A 20,748-nucleotide genomic window follows, 5' to 3' on the forward strand; every position below is an offset into this window, starting at 1 on the left:
GCTTAAGGGAAGTCTCTCTAACAAAGAAACCACTTTCTACAAAGCTTGGGTATCCGATTAATGAGGGAATTAGTATATTTCATCAAAATATACAAGGTATTAGAGATAAAGTTAGTGAACTGCTTATAGATGTTGACTCTGAAATTATTGGTTTATCTGAACACTTCTTAAATAAGGAGATAATTCAGAGGCTTCCTTTACCAGGATACAGGTTGGCTGGCAGCATTTCTAGGAGCTCTTTGCGGTGTGGAGGAGTAGCCATGTATGTGAAAAACGGTATCCCATTTGAGTCAATTGATGTTTCAAAGTACTGCACTGAAAAGGTGTTTGAATGTTGTGCAGGTGTGGTTAAATTTAGTGGAGCTAAACTTCTTACTGTTGTTACTTATAGATCCCCAGACTCCGATTTCACAACATTTTTGCTAAAGCTAGAGGAGGTTCTTGGTTCACTTTATAGGAAATACAAAAAGTTAGTTACATGTGGTGACTTCAATATTAATTGTATAAGTGATTGTGCAAGGAAAAGGATGCTGGTAGACCTCCTTAATTCATATAATCTTCTGCAAACCGTATTCTTTCCAACGAGAGTGCAAGGGAGCAGTAGAACAACCATAGACAATATTTTTGTTCATTCGTCATTATTAGAAGGGCATTCTGTTAGCAAAAAGGTGAATGACCTTTCAGATCATGATGCACAAATTTTAAGTCTAAAATATTTTTGTGCTGCAACACATGTTAAATATAGTTACCAACTTTTTAGGAAAGCTGATCCAGTTGCTGTACAGACTTTTGTAAACCTTATCAAGGAACAAGAGTGGCAAGATGTTTATAGTGCTGATACAGTAGACGATAAATATAATGCTTTCCTCAAGACTTTTCTCGTGCTCTTTGAAAGTTGCTTTCCGTTAGAACGTTCAAAACAGGGTACTAGCACAAACAGGCAGCCTGTGTGGCTGACTAAAGGGATAAGAATATCTTGTAGAACAAAGTGGCAATTATATCAAAACGTTAGAAACAGTCACAATCTAAATGCAGCAGCCCATTACAAACAGTATTGTAAGGTGCTTAAAAAAGTTATTAGGAAGGCAAAAAGTGTGTGGTATGCAGATAGAATAGCTAAGTCTCAGGATAAAATTAAAACCATATGGTCAGTCGTAAAGGAAGTGGCTGGTCTGCAGAGACAGGTCGAGAATATAGAATCACTGCGTAGTGGGGATGTCCGTGTTACTGATAAGTCGCATATATGTACAGTACTTAATAATCACTTTCTGAATATAGCAGGTGAACTAAATAGAAACCTAGTCCCAACAGGGTATCATATAGCGCTCTTAGAAAAAAGTGTTCCGAGACTGTTACCTGAAATGCTCCTCCATGATACTGACAAGAGGGAGATTGAGTTAATAATTAAATCACTAAAGACCAAGAACTCTCATGGATATGACGGGGTATCTAGCAGAATACTGAAGTATTGTTCCACGTATGTTAGCTCAGTACTTAGCCATATCTGTAACTTTTCCTTTAGGAGTGGTCGGTTTCCTGACCGATTAAAGTACTCGGTAGTGAAGCCACTTTATAAAAAGGGAGACAGGGATAATGTTGACAATTATAGACCTATTTCTATGCCATCGGTGTTTGCTAAAGTTATCGAGAAGGTTGTATATACAAGGTTACTGCAGCATTTAAATTCACATAATTTGCTGTCAAATGTACAGTTTGGTTTTAGAAATGGCTTAACAACTGAAAATGCTATAGTCTCTTTTCTCTGTGAGGTTTTGGACGGATTAAATAAAAGGTTGCGAACGTTAGGTGTTTTCTTTGATTTAACGAAGGCTTTTGACTGTGTTGACCACAAAATATTACTGCAGAAGTTGGAACATTATGGAGTAAGGGGAGTAGCTTACAATTGGTTCGCCTCCTACATTAAGAACAGAAAGCAGAAGGTAATCCTCCGCAATATTGAGAGTGGTAATGATGTTCGGTCCCAATGGGGCACTGTTAAATGGGGCGTTCCCCAAGCGTCGGTGCTGGGGCCACTGCTGTTTCTTATTTATATAAACGATATGCCTTCTAGTATTACAGGTGAATCAAAAATATTTCTGTTTGCTGATGACACCACCTTGGTAGAGAAGGATCTTGTGTGTTATATTGAAACATTATCAAATAATGTAGTTCATGATATAAGTTCGTGGCTTGTGGAAAATAATTTGATGCTAAATCACAGTAAGACTCAGTTTTTACAGTTTCTAACTCACAATTCAACAAGAACTGACATTTTAATCAGACAGAATGGGCATGTTATAAGCGAGATGGAACAGTTCAAGTTCCTAGGCGTATGGATAGATAGTAAGTTGTTGTGGAAAGCCCATGTTCAGGATCTTGTTCAGAAACTAAATGCCGCTTTATTTACCATTAGAACAGTATCTGAAATAAGTGACATTTCAACACGAAAAGTAGTATACTTCGCATATTTTCATACGCTTATGTCATATGGTATTATTTTTTGGGGTAATTATTCTGATTCAAAAAGGGTATTTTTGGCTCAAAAACGGGCTGTTCGAGCTATGTATGGTGTAAGTTCGAAAACCTCTTGTCGACCCCTATTCAATAGGCTGGGAATTTTGACATTGCCCTCACAGTATGTATTTTCTTTAATGTCTTTTGTTGTTAGCAAAATTTGCTTATTCCCAAGAGTTAGCAGCTTTCACTCAGTTAATACTAGGCAGTAATCAAATCTGCATGTGGAATGCACTTCCTTGACTCTTGTGCAGAAAGGAGTGCAGTATTCTGCTGCATCCATTTTCAATAAGCTACCACAAGAACTCAAAAACCTTAGCAGTAGCCCAAACACTTTTAAGTCTAAACTGAAGAGTTTACTTATGGCTCACTCCTTCTATTCTGTCGAGGAGCTCCTGGAAGAGCTAAAAAATTAAGCAAATTCCAGTGTTACATTCTTGATGTTCTTTATTTAAACTAACGACTTGTCGCCTGAATATGTTTCTTATATTTCATTTCATTCTGTTTCTACAATCGTGTTATAATTTCATGTATTGACTCGTTCCATGACCATGGAGACTTCTCCTAAATGTGGTCCCACGGAACAATAAATAAATAAATAAATAAATATCACTGACCGATTTGCAATAGAATATTGTAACGTATGCTGTGCTCGATCATTATGAATTACTTGGAAGGAAAAAAATCTATTGCCCGATAGTCACAGGGATCCAGAAAGTGTCATTGTCTTACAACACAATTAGCTGTTTATACTCATGATGTAACTGTGCTGTCGACAGGGAATCTCAAATTTATATAATGTTCCTCACTAGCGACTAATAATCAGATTGCTTGACTATATAATCTCATTTGTGCGACTAGATTGATGATTTTCTCTCAGAGAGAACGCAGTTCATAGTAACTGACGCTGAGTTATAGCGAAACACAGATGTGGGATCTGGCGTTCTGTAGTTGCCAATGTGCGTAAATGATTGAAGAGTCGGTCTGAGGAGCCCTCATAGACTGTTTTGAGATGATGTTCTTATGTACCATGTACTGAAACCAATAGAACATCAAAATCTATTGCAGGATGTACAGACACAATAGCTGAAACGTGCTGGAAAGGCAATTGTTTCTACATAATAAAAAGTGTTTCAAAGTTATGTGCCAATATTTTTCAAGTTGTGAACGTTGAATGTGTAGTGCTATCGTTTTATTTTACTTTATTTTATTGGTGACGTTAGTGCTATAAAGCGGTCTCTTACATTTATCCAGGCATTGCATACATTTTACATTACATTTACTACAACAAACATGTTGCAGAATGCTTTATCCTCTGTGTGCACACACTAATTACAAATAACGTTCGCACAAGTATTGGAAGGAACAGAAACTGGATCAGAATAAAATCACGTTCTAAATTAGTTTTTGAAAAGCATAACAATAAAGACAGATTACAACCAGATACAATTTAAAGTGGACACCGGCTACGAAAAAAGTAAGAGTTGGGCTGGGAGAGTGAGAGAAATATGAATTAGAGAGAAAAAAATATAGTGAATAGAAGGGAAAAGAGATGTGCCTGACTGACCGAGAAAAATAAAAGAACGTACTAGATGGTTTGAACAATGTATGAAGTCTATGCTCAGGTTGTCTTCTTGACACTGTGTATTGTGGAGTGGATAGTCAAATGTCAGCTCACATACGTACCATTCTCGAAAAATGTCTAGTAGCCAACGATGATTTGCAACTTTGGAAAGTGCTAGGATCATTGAAAGTTTTCATATCTGTTGATAATGATACCGGACGATTTCCGAAACGGAAGTCGTCGGTCGAAATTCGGAAGCCTTATGTGGCTGATCTGGCAACGGTTGGAAGCGGTGCGCTTTACCTCATGCCCTTCCATACCGTATCCGAACGATTTGCACTAGGAGTGAGCTAAGACCAGCAGTACAAGCTTTTGGGAAGACAGCACAGTACGGAGCTGCTTCGCCGGTCCGTCGCCCCTGCCACTCTAAATTCGAGCTGAATTCTCTCGCTAGTCCTCTGTTGATGAATAATGCAGGAGACTCGCAGCAGCCAAGGGCTTCCGCATCGCCACCGCTGTAGGATCGACGTGGCAAGTGATTGAGAGGGGCCTCAGCTCCAGGCATCCTCGCGTAGTGTCAATAGCCCGACCGTGGGAGCGAAAAACCTTCCAGCGGAGCCGCGGCGTTGACTGCGAGGGGTCTACGCTGCTGGTGGCGACATCTAGTCGCAGAAGACACGAACCTGTTTTGCTAGTGTACTGTAATTTTTAAGAGGGAATCAACTTCACGATCTATAGGCATCGCTGTTAAAACTTTAACCAAACTGCTTTGATATGCACTTCAGGATGGCACGTAAATTGTAATATATTAATAAACAACGGATCAACAGTGCTTCACTACATTTCATGACCGAAAACTGATGTCTCACTCCGAACGACACAGGGAAAACAGCGATCAAAGTATGCAGAAGTTTATTGAACAAGTAAAGAAAAGGTCTGCTTCGACGATAATACTAAAATCGCAGTTGAAGTTTCTCACAGGTATGAAGACTTGACAGTATGGTGACTCCATGGTCTGACAAAGTAACAACTATCTCTTCCTAGGCAAATAAACGTGCATGGGAAATATGTTAAACTTGATGAAGCTGTCCTGAATAACACCAGCTCGGGAACAGAAGAGTCTGTGTTGGATACATTCCGATTACACGAAGGGAAAAAACGATCAGTACTGAGTGCGATGGACCTAGAGAGCGTCCTGCGACAATGGTGCGTGTAGTACCTAACCTCAGGCTAAGATACGCTCTCGATGCCGGAAGAACTGACCTCTCAGGCCTTGGCGCCGACCCTTATAGCTGCCGCAGGCGCAATACTCGAGTCACTAGAGTCACTATTTGCTGGTCATGTGCGTGACGGACGCATGCTAGTGACGGTACCGCCGCCTGGTGTCCGTCCGTGACTGCAATAAGCTGAGCTTGCGACACACAGGCGTGCAGGGGCAATGTAGGCTTCAATCGAGCCAAAGGTGCCCTAAGGATTGCCGAACGCTTGTGCAAAGATTGCCAGTAAAGCACCATGTTAGTGGAACTTGCGTGGGTGGAATTTGAGTTGTGAAAAGCCTAGCTTAACCCGCAGGACAGGACGGGTAGTTTAAATTGTGGAAAGGGGCCAAAATAGGGTGTTGTCAGCTACACTCGAACATACAACTTTATTATTTGATCAAACATTACAAGAGTCAAAAAAAATTCTTTGAACACCCAGATTTAATCTTTGGAACTTCATTACCGGCTGAAAGCCACGTTCATTTAAGAATACTGAAGGCCAATAACTTAAAACGCAACCATAATCATTAATATAGAAGGCAAGCCTTATCCTACAACAGTTCTTTATTTAGGCTAAAAGCCCAAAGAATCTCAGATTTTCAGAGGAAACAATATCAATTCAAAATCGGATGAAAGCCCAACACTTCAGGCTAAAGAACATTAAACCTTTTTTCTTAAAAAAAAACAAAGGCCTTACGTAAAACAGTCCTTAATTAGGCAAAACTGAATCAAAATAGAAATTTAAAAGGCAAAGCCTTATCTTAAAACAGTTCTTTAGTTAGGCTGAAGGCTCAAAGAGTCAGACACTTCAAGAGCAAGTAAATTCAGATCGGCTGAAGGCCTGACACTTAAAGCACCATAACATTAATTTTTTGAAATGCTAAACGCCTTACGTGAAACAGTTCACTGAACTAGGCTGAGGGCCTTAAAAGGAAAACAAACTCAAAATCGGCTGAAGGCCCAACACTTAAAATTCGACAACATTAAAACCTTTAAAATGCCAAATATCCTACATGAAACAGTTCTTTAAATTAGGCTGAAGGCCGAAAGAATCTTACGCTGTAGGGCAAAACAACCTTAATCTAAAAAGAAAAAAATCGGCTACAAGCCATACTAGTACAAACAACAAGAAATATAAAAAGAAGGCGGTTCACCCAAGGGCGCTCAGATATTCGAGGGTCGGCCTAGAATTTAAAAACTAAGAATTTAAACACTAATGGTCTCTTAGGTGAGGCAGCCAGTCGGGTAAACCATTCATGACCCAACGACAACCCAGCCGACAGACAGTCAACGGACCCACCGACAGGATAGCTTCCACTTCACCCGACCAAGGCAAAACACGGATTTCAACGGAACAATGTAGAAGATTTTGGCACCCCATACAACCAATCATACAAGGAACTGTCAAACTACACACCGTACTGGACAGCAACCACACGATGAGGAAAGTAGACTGCCTGAAATTTACGTCAACGGCCAGGGCAGGTAACAGGAACGTCAACGGCCACAAGGCAGAAGATTTCGCTGGTGCACTTCAATTCAAATAACCAAATACAGTGAAACTCCACCGGAGGGTGGCTAGAATTTTCCAACTTGAAAACCATGTTGTTGCTAGCGGGAATATCCCAGCAGCCGACAATGAGCTCCAAACGTCACAAAGTTAACAGTCTTGACTTACTGGTAGATTAAATCAAAACCCAACTTTCTTGTCCAGGGTCGATGAGCCACGGACCGCGTAGCAATGGGAACAGCCCCACACACTTCGACACCGCGTGGAGACCGCCAAAGCCTCCGGCCAAACTACGTTCCACGGAGAGTTCCTCACTGCTCCACGCCAACCGACCGACTGCCCAGGATCCGGAAACGGTGAAAGGACCAACTATACGTCGGCCGATGAGACGACCGACCGAACGACAAAACAGGGGCCGTCCCGCTCCAATCTCCTTCCGTCGGACAGTTCCTGTGTGTCGCCAGCGATCTGTGAGCACTGGCTGTCATCGCCTCACCGGTGCTCCGTCCCCAGACATCACTGCTGCTGGGTCTGTTTGCACTGCTGGTCCGTCTCGAACTGATCGCCAGACACACGACGACCCGAAAATACCACCGGTCGCTCCAGAGATGGTACGACAGTGCACTTATCGATACGCGCTGCTGCTGCCGCTCACGGGCAAGTAAGGCAGGAAGATAGTGACCCCAGTAAATGGAGTAAGAAAACGAGGCGTCAGTACCGTAATAAAAGATGACAAACAATAAATGGGATAAACGCGAGCTGTGCACGGCTCCAGTTGCATGTAATTAGTAAGGGCACTCAAAAGGATAGGAGCAGAAAGCTGTAGAAAAAGAAAAGCTGTTTTAGGGAACGTAATTACATTGATTACTAAAGAATGCTTGGACCCCATAACACTGATGAAGCCCCATACTCGCAGCTACTGCGATCATGCGAAAGAGTCAACACTCTGCTGCACACAGTAGTGCTACAAACGGTGAAATACCGGTCAAAAGAAGAGCAAAGTGATTTAGTGCGTTTTCTGACAGAATAAGGAGGGCGGGAAACGGAAATTCATTAAAGAAGGACTCAAGTGTGCGGAGAGCACTGCACGTCCTTTGCGAGGCACAACAAATGGCACAAAAGACCAGGAAGTAGGAATGTCGCTGCTTGATATCGCCCAATGAGGAACGCCACACCGAATTACCGGTATCATTGACTAGCAAATAGATGCCCTCATTGTCCGGCGAGTTGGAGTGGCAGCGGTCGCTCCAGACGTCGGATAGGACGTTGGAATTGCAACGGTCGTACGGTGCTCTTCAAGTACTTGTGACATTCTTCGGTGAAGTTCTGTTCACTGCAGTCGTTATGTCGCACTGTCCCCCTTTTTGCTCTTCTTTTGAAGCCTCAATTACTCACTTTTCCGGACTACTGAGTGCACTGGAGGATCGAAGCGTGCAACTGTTTGATCTGTTGCCATGTGGTTGAGAGTCAATGTCTCTCTAGCGGAGAGTTTGCGGCACCGGCCGTCTTATACGAACTACATCCTCTTCCGTAGGCAATGGCATTACAATTTTTTGAATGTTCTTCATTTGCAACCTCCCGCTCATTTCTTTTCGAGTGCCCCTTATAACAATAGGTAAGAACAGCAAGTAAGTTAATGTAACTTTATGGGAACAGAACCTAATGTGTTTCCAGAATGAGATTTTCACTCTGCAGCGGAGTGTGCGCTGATATGAAACTTCCTGGCAGATTAAAACTGTGTGCCCGACCCGTCTCGGTCGGGCACAAAGTTTTAATCTGCCAGGAAGTTTCATATCAGCGCACACTCCGCTGCAGAGTGAAAATCTCGTTCTGGAAACATCCCCCAGGCTGTGGCTAAGCGATGTCTCCGCAGTATCCTTTCTTTCAGGAGTGCTAGTTCTGCAAGTTTCGCAGGAGAACTTCTGTAAAGTTTGTAAGGTAGGAGACGAGATACTGGCAGAAGTAAAGCTGTGAGCACCGGGCGTGAGATGTGCTTCGGTAGCACCTGCCCGCGAAAGGTCCCGAGTTCGAGTCTCGGTCGGGCACACAGTTTTAATCTGCCAGGGAGTTTCAGTACCTAATGTGATTTCGATGAGGACGCCGAACAATACAAAGGCCACCTCCGGGTGGCTTAACACTAACATACTTCATCACTTGTAGCATTGGTAATGACAATTCCTGACTGCATGTAATAGCGGGCACGTTGAGAATCGTTAGGGTGCACGGGTGACCGGCGATAGAGGAGCTTACGATTGCCGCCTTCTGAACACATTTGTTGTCAGATTGTAAGACGAGAGTTTCCGCAAAATCCTCACCATGAAGACGTAGACCACAGGCAATATTTCTTCACAGGTATTACAAGAATTAGTGGGCGTATCTCCTTGGTGGCTCAGCCAAGCCGTCATCTGCAGTTTTATGTCTCCCGCATACGTTAGTGCAAGAAGGGTTGCATCGCCACTGTTGTCCAACAGGCAACTGCACATACAAACGAAGTTACACTGAACTGTGAAGCCATCTTCGTACATTTTTCTCCCAGTTCCTCTCTGATAAGATAATGTGTCCATTTGTTTGTAGGTCGAGTCAGGTCTTACAATGAAACAGATAACAACTGCAACGTACTCCAGCGAAGACTACATCGAAATTATACTGATCTATGGTAAGACGCACCAATGCAGCTGTGGCCCCAAGGCTGTCTGTACTCATAACGTTTTCCAACGCGACGTCTTCTTTCTGTGCATGTTTTTAGACGTACAATGATGTGTTTAAGAACCGAGGGAGCTTCCAGATACAACGTTTCGTGCGAAGATCGATCGGCAATGCACCCGATGTTGCACGGAGCGTTACTGACAACCCACGCACGGTAAGGATAGCTTAAATGAAAATAAAGCGTCTGTACACTGTAGTGTAAACTAAAGTGTTATCATGCTATTGCACTTAGGCTGTCGTATTATTTGTATCTATAATAACAATAATAATAATAATAATGATAATAATGGTAATATTATTACGATCATTATTATTACTAATGTAATAAAAGTCATTAGACCTCGCCCAGTAATACCTTCTTCTCATCATAATATGGACAAAGCAGAGCAGCAGCCGACCTGGGCACATCGAGGCCTTCGATACAAAGGATTCTGGAGGAACGAAAATGGCGTCCCTTTAAGGTACACAAGCACCAGCAATTACATAAATAAAACAGCCGTAAATCCCGACTTTCATCAGGCTGATTTTATGGGGAGACGGATGCCATTTCGGCAATGACGCCACTGTCAATAGACACAATCTACATTACTGAGCTTCCGCAAATCCTCACTACTTACCACCATATCACTGGACTAGTTTATGTGGCCCACAGACTACCTGGTCAGTTGTATTTGCAATTCCTACATAATAAGCTGTGCCTTAGACATCTCCTAGAAGACATTCCACTTCACTTAGCTGTGAGACATTAGATTCAGCACGATGGTGCACCACCTCACTATTGTAGAGCAATTAGGAGTAGTAAGTGGGCCCGTTGAGTGCACTCGTAGATAATCTTCCGAAAGAAGATTATCTGCGAGCAAGCCCAACACCCCCACTTACTACTCCCTCCAAGAAGCTACATCAAAATCACGAAATTAGTTCAGAAAAACATTCCCTAAATCGTCTGCGAGAAAGCCCAACGCACACACTAAATCGATCTTTTGCGCACGCTGCGGCCAGCTGCGGCCGATTTTCAATCAGAACTCTATGCTGCGAATAATATGTCACATTCTGCAGGCCGCAAAATGAAAAAGAATCTCGACGAGCCCCGAAGAGCTACACAACGAACTCCAAATCAAGAAAGTCGTTCTCATTATTTTTAGTCTACATCGTCCCTGTATATCTTTGTTTAGTGTCAACAAAAAAGTACAACAAAAATGGACTCCAGTTTTATATAAATAAAAGTGAATGAAAAATGAGGACAAAAAAAGGTGGAGAACAAAAGTAAATTATTGCAAATGAAGAATGAGGACAGCAAAAACGGACAACACTTTTAAATAAATAAAGGTGAATGAAAAATGGGGACAAAAAAAGTAAATTAATGCAAATGAAGAAATGAGGACGACAAAAAGGACAACAAAAACAGCCAACACCTTTAAATAAATAAAGGTTCCTGAAAAATGAGGAGAACAGAAGTGGACAACAAAAGTAAATTAATGCAAATGAAGAAATGAGGACTACAAAAAAGGATAACAGCTTATATATTTTTTGTATGTATTAAATGGAGAACATAGAGCAGCCTGTAAAGAAATGCACTTAATATTGTGTAGTGTAAGCCATTACAGGATATGGGATAAAGTTAGATAAAATAAGATCGATTTGTAAAAAGCGTATAAATAAGGATTGGCTTAATATATATCATTCAAACAAAAAAATTAAGAATGGGAACATACTGAACGGTACAGACGATATGAGATCGATACTAAAAATGCGCACTAAATGTGACACAGTAAAAAGTGTAACAGAATATAGGAAGAAATTAGGTAAACCAAAATCAGTTTGTAAAAAATGTTTAATAATGATCATATAAGCAGATATTCTATTATGTAAGCTTGTTGTTCATGAGGTCTACAACCAACTCCACTTATATAGAATGAAAATAGATTAAATTTCTTTTTTAGCGACTAACATTATAGTCCATTAATTGTTCAGGCTCCTGGAATCCCATATGTAATTTCCTTAAGAGTGTGTTATTATATATCACAATTTGCTTTTCGCAAAATGTGTATGTGAAATAAAAAATACATAGTAAGAATACTAATGACAATGAAAAAATTAAGACTGTAAATATTGTATCTACACAGCTATCTAGTGCACAGCAACAAGAAAGTGGATTAATTTATTGGCAAATTTTTTATTAGTAAATGTAAAATTTGAAGATGTGTAAAAAATGCGACGTGGACAAGTCAATTGAAAACTTTCATCCATACAAATACTCAAAGGATGTGCTTTCATATACTTGTAAACTATGTACTAGAATCCTTGATAGAATAATCAGTATACATCTAATCAAAAGAAATTTTTAAAACTAATTTCAAGTGAAGAGTGTGCTAAAATGTTGAATAAAGTTAATGATGCAATGTCTGTGGAAAGAGATAACACTGATACTAATTCTAAGAAATGTATTGGTTAACGAAAAATTTAAAATTTTGATTTTTTTTACTCCAATCACACATCTAGGGATATGCACACAAGCAAATGCAAGTTATTTCAACTAGAAGATGAGCGAAAGAAGAAAATAGTGTGTTGTGGAAAAGAAATAGTTTAAAGTAGACTCAAAAGATATTTATGATGAAACGAGCAGAAGAAATTAATTGAGGTGTAATTTATTTTTATCTTCCTTAAATTTGTGCTGTCTGTTGACAATGCTTACAGGTGCCCAACTTTGTGAAGGAATAATTTACGAGTTTATAGAAGAAGACATTTACGATCAAAAAAGAGTAATTTTTATGGTCTTACTGTTTTTTGTCTGGCTAAAATGGACGCTTTGTTGAAAAAGTTTACAGTCGCCCAACATCGTGATTATTGCAGAAGGTATAATTTGCTGGTTCATAGTGGAATCAGGAAAACTGATTTAATTAACTTAATTGTTTCAAATAAACTGCCTCCACCTACAACAACTCTCAATGATTTGACGGTAAAGGAACTCAAAGCTCTAGCTAAGGATATTGACATTACAGAATGCAATAGACTAAATAAATCAGAGTTAATTGATGCCATTGGATTACAAGAGTTTTTATTTTATCTATGAGTATTCCAAGCAGCAAGATAGAGACCACAGTGCGTATCCAATACACATTATTTCTATCGATTTTCTTTTGACATTATTTAAAAAGCCTCGCACATTGAGGTAGGAAAAAAGTGGGCTAGGTCAAATTTACCCACTTAGTAGCAAAATATTTAAGCAAGGAAAAGGGACTGAGCCATCTAAAAAGCAGTTATTTGACATTAAAGAAATTAGATCGAGATTTAATGAAAAATTACAAGCATGTTGTGTCGAATACAAAATTGTGTTTAACGATGCTAATATTACCAATCTTGATACCACTGGTGAGAAAAAGAAAGCGCTTTGTTCTATGGTAAAAGTAGCTAAAAAGAGAACTAACTTTAGAAACGGGGATATGTTGAAATTAACAATCAACAACCCAAAAATGTTTATCCAATTTCCACAGGATATAAGGCACCGAATAATACTAGAGAGTATGTTCAAGTTTTGTGCAATAAAATTAAAGATATATTAACATCTAATGACACTGTTGTCATTTAATATTCAGATGTTAGCAATTCCTAGACGCAGTGGAGGTGGTAAAAAGTAATGAATCTAGCTGAAAACAAAATGTCTAAAAGATGTATCACAAGAACTTATAACAATGATAATTTGTGTTGTCCTAGAGCAGTAATTGTGGCATTAACATACCATAGAAAATATTTTGGGAAGAGAACTAACCACAGATGAGATTAAGAAAATCAGAGTAGGAGATAAATAAAAATTACAGAAAGAGTTAACTGACCAGTTATGTAAACAGCTGGGCGAATACAAGAAAGAAGGATTTATTTTAGATGACATTCACAATGTTGAAGAGTTGTTGGATATACAAATAAATGTTGTATGTGCTGAGAATTTCAGTTAGGTCATCTATAGTGGCACTGAGAACGAAATCAACATATACCTGTATCAAGATCACAACCATTTTTAAGTAATTATCAGTAAGACAGCATTCATAAGATCTTCATATTTCTGTGACAAATGCGAGAAACCATATCACAAAAAGAATGCTCCCAGATGTAAAATAGAGAGAAAAGTGTGGATATTATGCAAAAGTCCAGAATGTAAATGTCAGGAAAATAAGATTTATTGAGAGAAATGCAATAGATACTGTTACAGTCAATAATGATTGAACAATCACCAAGAAATTTGTGATACAGATTACAAATGTGAAGGATGCAAAACGATTTCTTTGAGATCTAAAGAACATAAATGTGGCTTTGAACTTTGCAGATATTGCAAACACGTAGTGGAAACTGGATATCATAAAAGTTATATGCAACCTTAACTCCGAAAAGGTGGTATCTGTGAAAGAAGATTTGGTGAGGATTTTATAGTGCAAGGTTGACCCAATTGTAATAAAGAAGGTCGCTGTATTAATGGAGTATTCAAAGATTTTTATATTTTGCAGTGCTTCAAATGAGATAAAGTAGTCACGGGTAAAGAATTTAAATGTGGAGAAAAAGGCTTCCCTAGGAAAGTGATTTGTCACCTATACTGAGAGATACATGTAGTTTGATTATGAAGCAACTCAAGAAACTGGAACACACATTCCAAATCTCGTAATTGTTCACAATTTTAAAGGTGATACTGTTTATAAATTTAAGACAATTGTGAATTCCGTAGGTGGATGATATCTGAAAAGAACAGTTATCACATATTCATAATTCACTATGCAAAATGTTACGATTCCCAATTCATTTTGAAGTACTGTGGTGAAAATACAATAAGGCCATATACCATCTACACAGGATCTAAACTGATGTTGCTGAAGATTAAATAGTTAGTCATAAAAATTATAGATAGCTGTAACTTTATGATGCAAAGACCACCCAGTAGTTTTCCAAAGAAATTGATTTGAAAGAATTGAAGAAAGGCTACTTCCCACAGTTGTTCAGTACAAAAAGGAATTAAAATTGTATTGGACCGATCCTGATACTGAATATTACTGTGTTGACACTATGAAGCCAAAAGATAGAGAAGCATTTCTCAAATTGCATAGCTCAACAGTTAAGGAAAGTTATGTGTTCAATATGAAGAAAGAAAGTAAAGAGTACTATAATTCTGATGAAGCTATATTAAGAAGAGGTTGTGTGGATCCAAGGAAACAATTTCTAGAAATTGTAAATATTGACCCATTCTGTTATTTAAGCATCGCAGGATTTTGCTTGATTATTTATAGACCTAAATATGTACTGAAAGATACAACTGCTGTACTGGATAAAGAACAGAAAGAGAATAATAGTAAAGAATCTATAGGTTGGTTAAACAGTAACAACATTCAACATGCTCTTAATAGCGATGAAGTAAGAATAGCTAGTGCCAAAGTAGATGGGTTTGATAAAGAAACTAATACTGTTCTCGATACCATTGCTGTTACTGGCATAGATGTAAAAAATGTTTTAAAAGTGAGATGATCAACAACAAAATAACTTGGCAATGGATGACCTTTATCTAAAGACTCCGAGAAGAAGCGCAGAAATACGAAATGCTGGATACAATCTGGCAGAGATATGGGAATGTGATTGGCTGAACTCAGCATAGTATAAAAGACTTAAGATATTAAAGCAGTTTCCTGAAATTGTTGAACCGTTGAGTCAAAGAGATGCTTTTATGGTGACTGAACAAATGCAATAAAATTAGAAGGTAAAACAGATGGTGTTAGCTCAAAAATAAAATATATTGATGTGTAAAGTCTTGAATCTACTGTAGTATTTGATGACTTTTATCCTGAACAACATCTGAGAAAAATATGTAGACCAAGATATTATTATAAAAAATGGTATGGTTTAATAAAATGTGAAGTATTGGCTCCTAGAAGATTGTATCATCCTGTTTTACCTGTACATATGCAGATGGAAACAATGGAAAACTGTTGTCTCCTTTGTGTGTCAAATGTGCTCATGTTAAAATAGATAAGTGCAATCACAGAGATGATGAAAAAAGTTGTATTGGAACTTGGAAAGCTGTAGAAAGAGGATATGAATAAATGTGTATGATGTTTGGTATTTCAAAAAAATAAAAGCAATATGCAGTTTAAAAATAATATGAAAGATATTCTGAAGATAAAATTAGAGGCCAGTGCACATAAATTTGAAAGTGATGAAGATTATAACAAAACAGTTAAGGAGAAAATGGATATTGACTTACATCCTGACAAAATAAAGGAAAATCCAGGAAAACAAACTGTTGCTGAGATTTATCTTAATTCATTATGTGGGAAAATGCAAAGACCTCAAACAGAATATGTCACAAATTTACAGCACATCTCTGAGATACTGCTGGATGACCAATTAGATAATTTAGCTTTCTTTTATTACAGAGCACAAGGTCCAGATGAGATGTAATTTCATGGATAATTATGTGGAAAACAACACATCTACAAATATTTCCATTCACTACATCAAATGCATGACTCAGGGTATATGACAGATAAACTCGGAGAATCAGTTATATATTTTGATACTGATTCTGTAGTGTATATAATGATGATGGTGAAAGTACTGTGGGATCAGGCCGTATGTTAGGTGAATGAACTGATGGAATGGGAAATAACTTTGTGACAGATTGGGCTTACACAGGCCCAACAAGTTAATTATGACAAAGATGATAAAAAGGCAGAGATGAAGGAAAGGTGCCACACTCTAAATTACAAGAAAATTCAAAAGTGGAATGGCGAATCGATAATAAGGCTAATAGAAAGAGAAGTGAAAGAAAAGATACAGTTAGAGTACAATCAGATAATCAGAGATGTTGATACTAAAAATCTGGTCAACAAACGTGTTAAGAAAGAATTCTCATTTCAGCATGATAAAAGAGTGTTTCTAGAAAATTTTGTTACTGTGCCCCATAGTTATCGTAACAATTTATCTGTCTTCTAATGTAAAGAAAAAATTCACACCACATTCCTTATACCAATAGAAAAAATTAATTACTTTCCATTAGTTGTATTCACCATTTTCTAACTTTCTGGTTATAGAGTGAAAAACTTTAAAAAAATGAGGAATAGGCTTTAATGTAATTTTGTTGGTAAAATATTTATAGGTAAAATATGCTTTGCTATTACCTTACATTTATAAGACACAGAGAGTGTAAGTTTTCTATTTCATGCCATAATTCTATATCATATTCTTCTATATCATGATACCAACTTCTTAAATGTTCTCTAGTTAAAGACAGTTTAAAATACTCATTGCAGATATTACATTCAACTTTCCTCTCTCGTGGTTTATTATTTCTATCGACAAAAATGTCAAATTGAAATATTTCCCACACTTTAGTCATATTTATAAGATTAAAAGTTAACCTTTGTTAAATTTTTAATCTATAAAAATGGAGGTTCTACTGAAGAAACTAAATAATACAAGGAATTCTAATATTTCTAGCAAGATTAGTGAGCTTGACCTGAATGAGTGGTACTACATTATTGATTGTGAACGTTTAGATCTGCAGAGAAAATTTCTCTCAAGCGTGATAGTAAATTTGAAATTAATTTGCATAAAGTTTCAATCAAATAATAACTAAGTGGGACTTCCAATTTTGTAAAGATGGTGACATTAAAATGATATATAAAGGGTTGAAGAACACTAAAAATAATGAGGACGAATTGCATGATTTGGAGTTCGTACTGTGATTTGTGGGGATCATTGAGAGCCTTTTCCATTATGAGGGCTGCAGAATTTGACATTTGACTGAAATTTTTAATGAAGTATCGGCTTCGTCTGGCCGCTGCTTGCGCGTCAGATCGCTGTAGTGTGTGCGTTGGGCTTGCTCGCAGACAAACTAGGGAATTCTTTTTGAATGAATTTCGATATTTTTAAGTAGCTTTTCGGAGGGAGTGGTAAATGTGTGTATTGGGCTTGCTCGCAGTTAATCTTCCTTCGCAAAATTATCTACGAGTGCATACAACGGGCCCACTTACTACTATTATGAAATATCTGAACATTGTATATCCTGAACTATGGATAGGTCGTGATGGTTACTGTATAAGCATATGATGAAAGGCTACCAGGATGTAAAATTAAGATTTGTATTTAAAAAACTTGAAACAACGAGTAACCAGAAGACTGACAGAGGAGTTAATTATGGAAGCGCGGTAAGACGCACACAAACGAAAACATTTTCTCATTTAATTTGTTTTAGACGGACACAGTCAAACTCTCTCCTTTGTAGAAGGACGATGAGGATGTGCGATTTTAAAGATGAAGTATTGCGATCTCGATGTATTGTATGTGTGAGTGAATAATATAATGTTAAAGAACCGTGTCAAGCATTTTATTTACTGGAGTAAGTAAAGAGGAATTTTACAGGAAGAGGATTTTCGTGGTTACGACAAGCACTGGTGTGCCCGTTGTCCTCTTCCACATGCAACTTCAACAAAAATGTAAGGACGTCCGATGCCCTAAAGAATACCAATAAACACAGAACATTTTAAGAAGCATGTTTCTATTCATATTCATTATTTTTTCTAATTTTTTTAATACTTATATTACAACTGACGACCTGTGTGGCAGGACTTCCGGCCACCTGTTCTGAGTAGTGTTTTTTAACCACTTTGTAATAAGAAATTTCTATGACGTTGTTATGAATTATAAATACTAATTGCCTGTATTTTCTGTTTGCATGAGTCACAACAGGGAGCAAGTAACGTTAAAAGTCAAATTTGAGGCGCAGAATTCCGTAGTAAGCTGTGTTATTCGGCGCAGCAAAGGTAGGACGGCTACGCAAGTTGTTTGCATGGTTGGGCTTGGTAGCGCCTCTTTTGATGTAGACAGAAACCTTTTCCTCATTATTTCCTTTCTTGGATTTTATTGGCAAAAAATTTACAAAAATTTTCAGTGTGATACGCATTGTCAGTAAAACATACAGAATGGTGACACAATATTTTGAGCATCATGATAAACGTAAAACAGGCTTTGACATTACATAATTTACATTTACCAAGTGTAATAATTAGTGTATGAAATTTTTAACGTTTCTTGTAATTTCTATTTTTCGCAAATTTGTATAACGTGGACGAGAAAGATATACTCACTCTCGATAGCGATAGTCAAAATACAATCAGCCAAAATGGCGTAGAATTGCGATATCGAACAACTGAAGTTCAGGTGCCATGCACGCCTACTGCAGTAGGTTTAAGTAGATCAGAGATGAGTATCACAGGAGTGAAAAATGATAGTGACCCTCCACAACAGAATAACCTTGACGACACAATACTTACAATTGACGACACAATATGACGCATCTCCCAGAGCGACATACCACTCAAGAGTGAAACGTCGAAGAGCGATCTAAATATGAATCTTGACAACACTTTACAAACACCATTTGGTCACAAAGCAAACATTAACTTAGGAGGTACAGCTCCCGCAGGAGGTTTGAGTCCTCCCTCGGGCTTGGGTGTTTGTGTTGTTTTTAGCATAAGTTAGTTTAAGTAGTGTGTAAGTGTAGGGACCGATGACCTCAGCAGTTGATCCCTTAAGAATTCCGACACAATTGAACATCTTTAGGAAGTACAGCGGACAGCAACCACAGTATTACAAGTGGAGCTCTGCTATGGCAGCTACTGTGTAACATAAATGCGAAATTTTATGATATGAAACACAATATAAACACCAGATTCAGTAATTTGACACAAGGCATAAACTTGGTAAAACAGCAGCAGAACACTATTACACAAGATATGAAAATGGTAAAGCAGCACCAAAACACTGTTACACAAGATCTAAATACTATGAAGCAAGAACAAAACAAGTATTCAAGTATTTGCAACACATGGTCTCACAGAAATTCGATGACTTAGCCAAAAATTTCTCACTGAAATCGACGAAAAATTGAATTAGATGAAAACACAGGTAAAGCATTAAGTAGTTTCTGAAGTTAACAGTAATATTAAGGAGTTAAAACAGAAGGTAGATTCTTTTGATAATCATCACGATCTAATAGAGCAACAAATAAAGAAAATAACAGACGTAAACACAAACACTGATCCCACACAAAATCAGTGGGTTTTGACAGTAAAAAAGGTAACCACTATCGTTAACAAACTAAATAAAGACTATGAAGGCGTACCTCTAGCTGCAGAAGAGCTTACGAGAAGGGTAGCAACATTAGAAGTTGACTCTGCATGTGCTAAGAAGGAGAGAGAAAAGATTAATTAAAATCTGCGTGATATCATTAGTCAAGCTTAAGCAGGTACACTGGATAAGGGTAACACCATTGCAGGGAAGTTAGTAATTAATTGTAAGTTATACACAGCTGTAGTAGAAAAGACTATTCGAAAAACAAAAATGAGATCGTGAACAACGTAAACATTAACCTACAAGCAGCAGAAAATAGTATCCGCAATGTTTTAGAAGAAAATATTACGGATCTCAAAATATGCATGTAAATAATACACAGGCTATAGAGAAAAAACCACAGCCTGTTGATATCTGTTCACAAATTGTCACAGGTCCAACAGCGGGTACCAGTGACAGATGTAGAGTCAAAATGTAAACATACCCACCACTCCAATACCCGAACGATTACTAGCCGGAATTACAGGTAACTACAATAACAACATAAATACGATCGAGAATGCCACGAGCCTGTCAACTATTTTTGCAGACGAAGTTTTGCTGAGACATCGACAATTTCCTACATTTACTACCGAAGGTAAAAGAATTAGTTTCGTGGTATTTATTATTGCTTTTCGTCCTGTATTTCCATGCAACTAGACGGAAGCACAAAAAATCAGATTTGTCGTGGGACAAACACAAGGCGATGTGCTCTTATGGGCAACTGAAGTGGCCGAACGTTGCAGCACTTCTACCCAATTTGAACGACCTTTCCTCGACAAATACTGGTCTGAGGCAATGCAAGATAGACTCAGACGCGAGGTTTTCAACCCTGCACCATTCAATGGCAAATACGGTAGTCTAAGTGGTTACTTCGAAAAATACCTAAACAGTACATCTTACTGGACGAACGCAATATCAAAGGTAGACGTGTTAAAAATTTCGAAAGATCGTTTACCCTCGCACATTAGAGAAAAAATAGTCACAACGCTCGATCACAACACTGAATATTTTCTGTCAGTGTTTTATTCTATCTACTTAATCTATGAGGT

The sequence above is a fragment of the Schistocerca nitens genome, chromosome 4 (assembly GCF_023898315.1).
Source record: "Schistocerca nitens isolate TAMUIC-IGC-003100 chromosome 4, iqSchNite1.1, whole genome shotgun sequence".
Lineage (NCBI taxonomy): Eukaryota > Metazoa > Arthropoda > Insecta > Orthoptera > Acrididae > Schistocerca > Schistocerca nitens.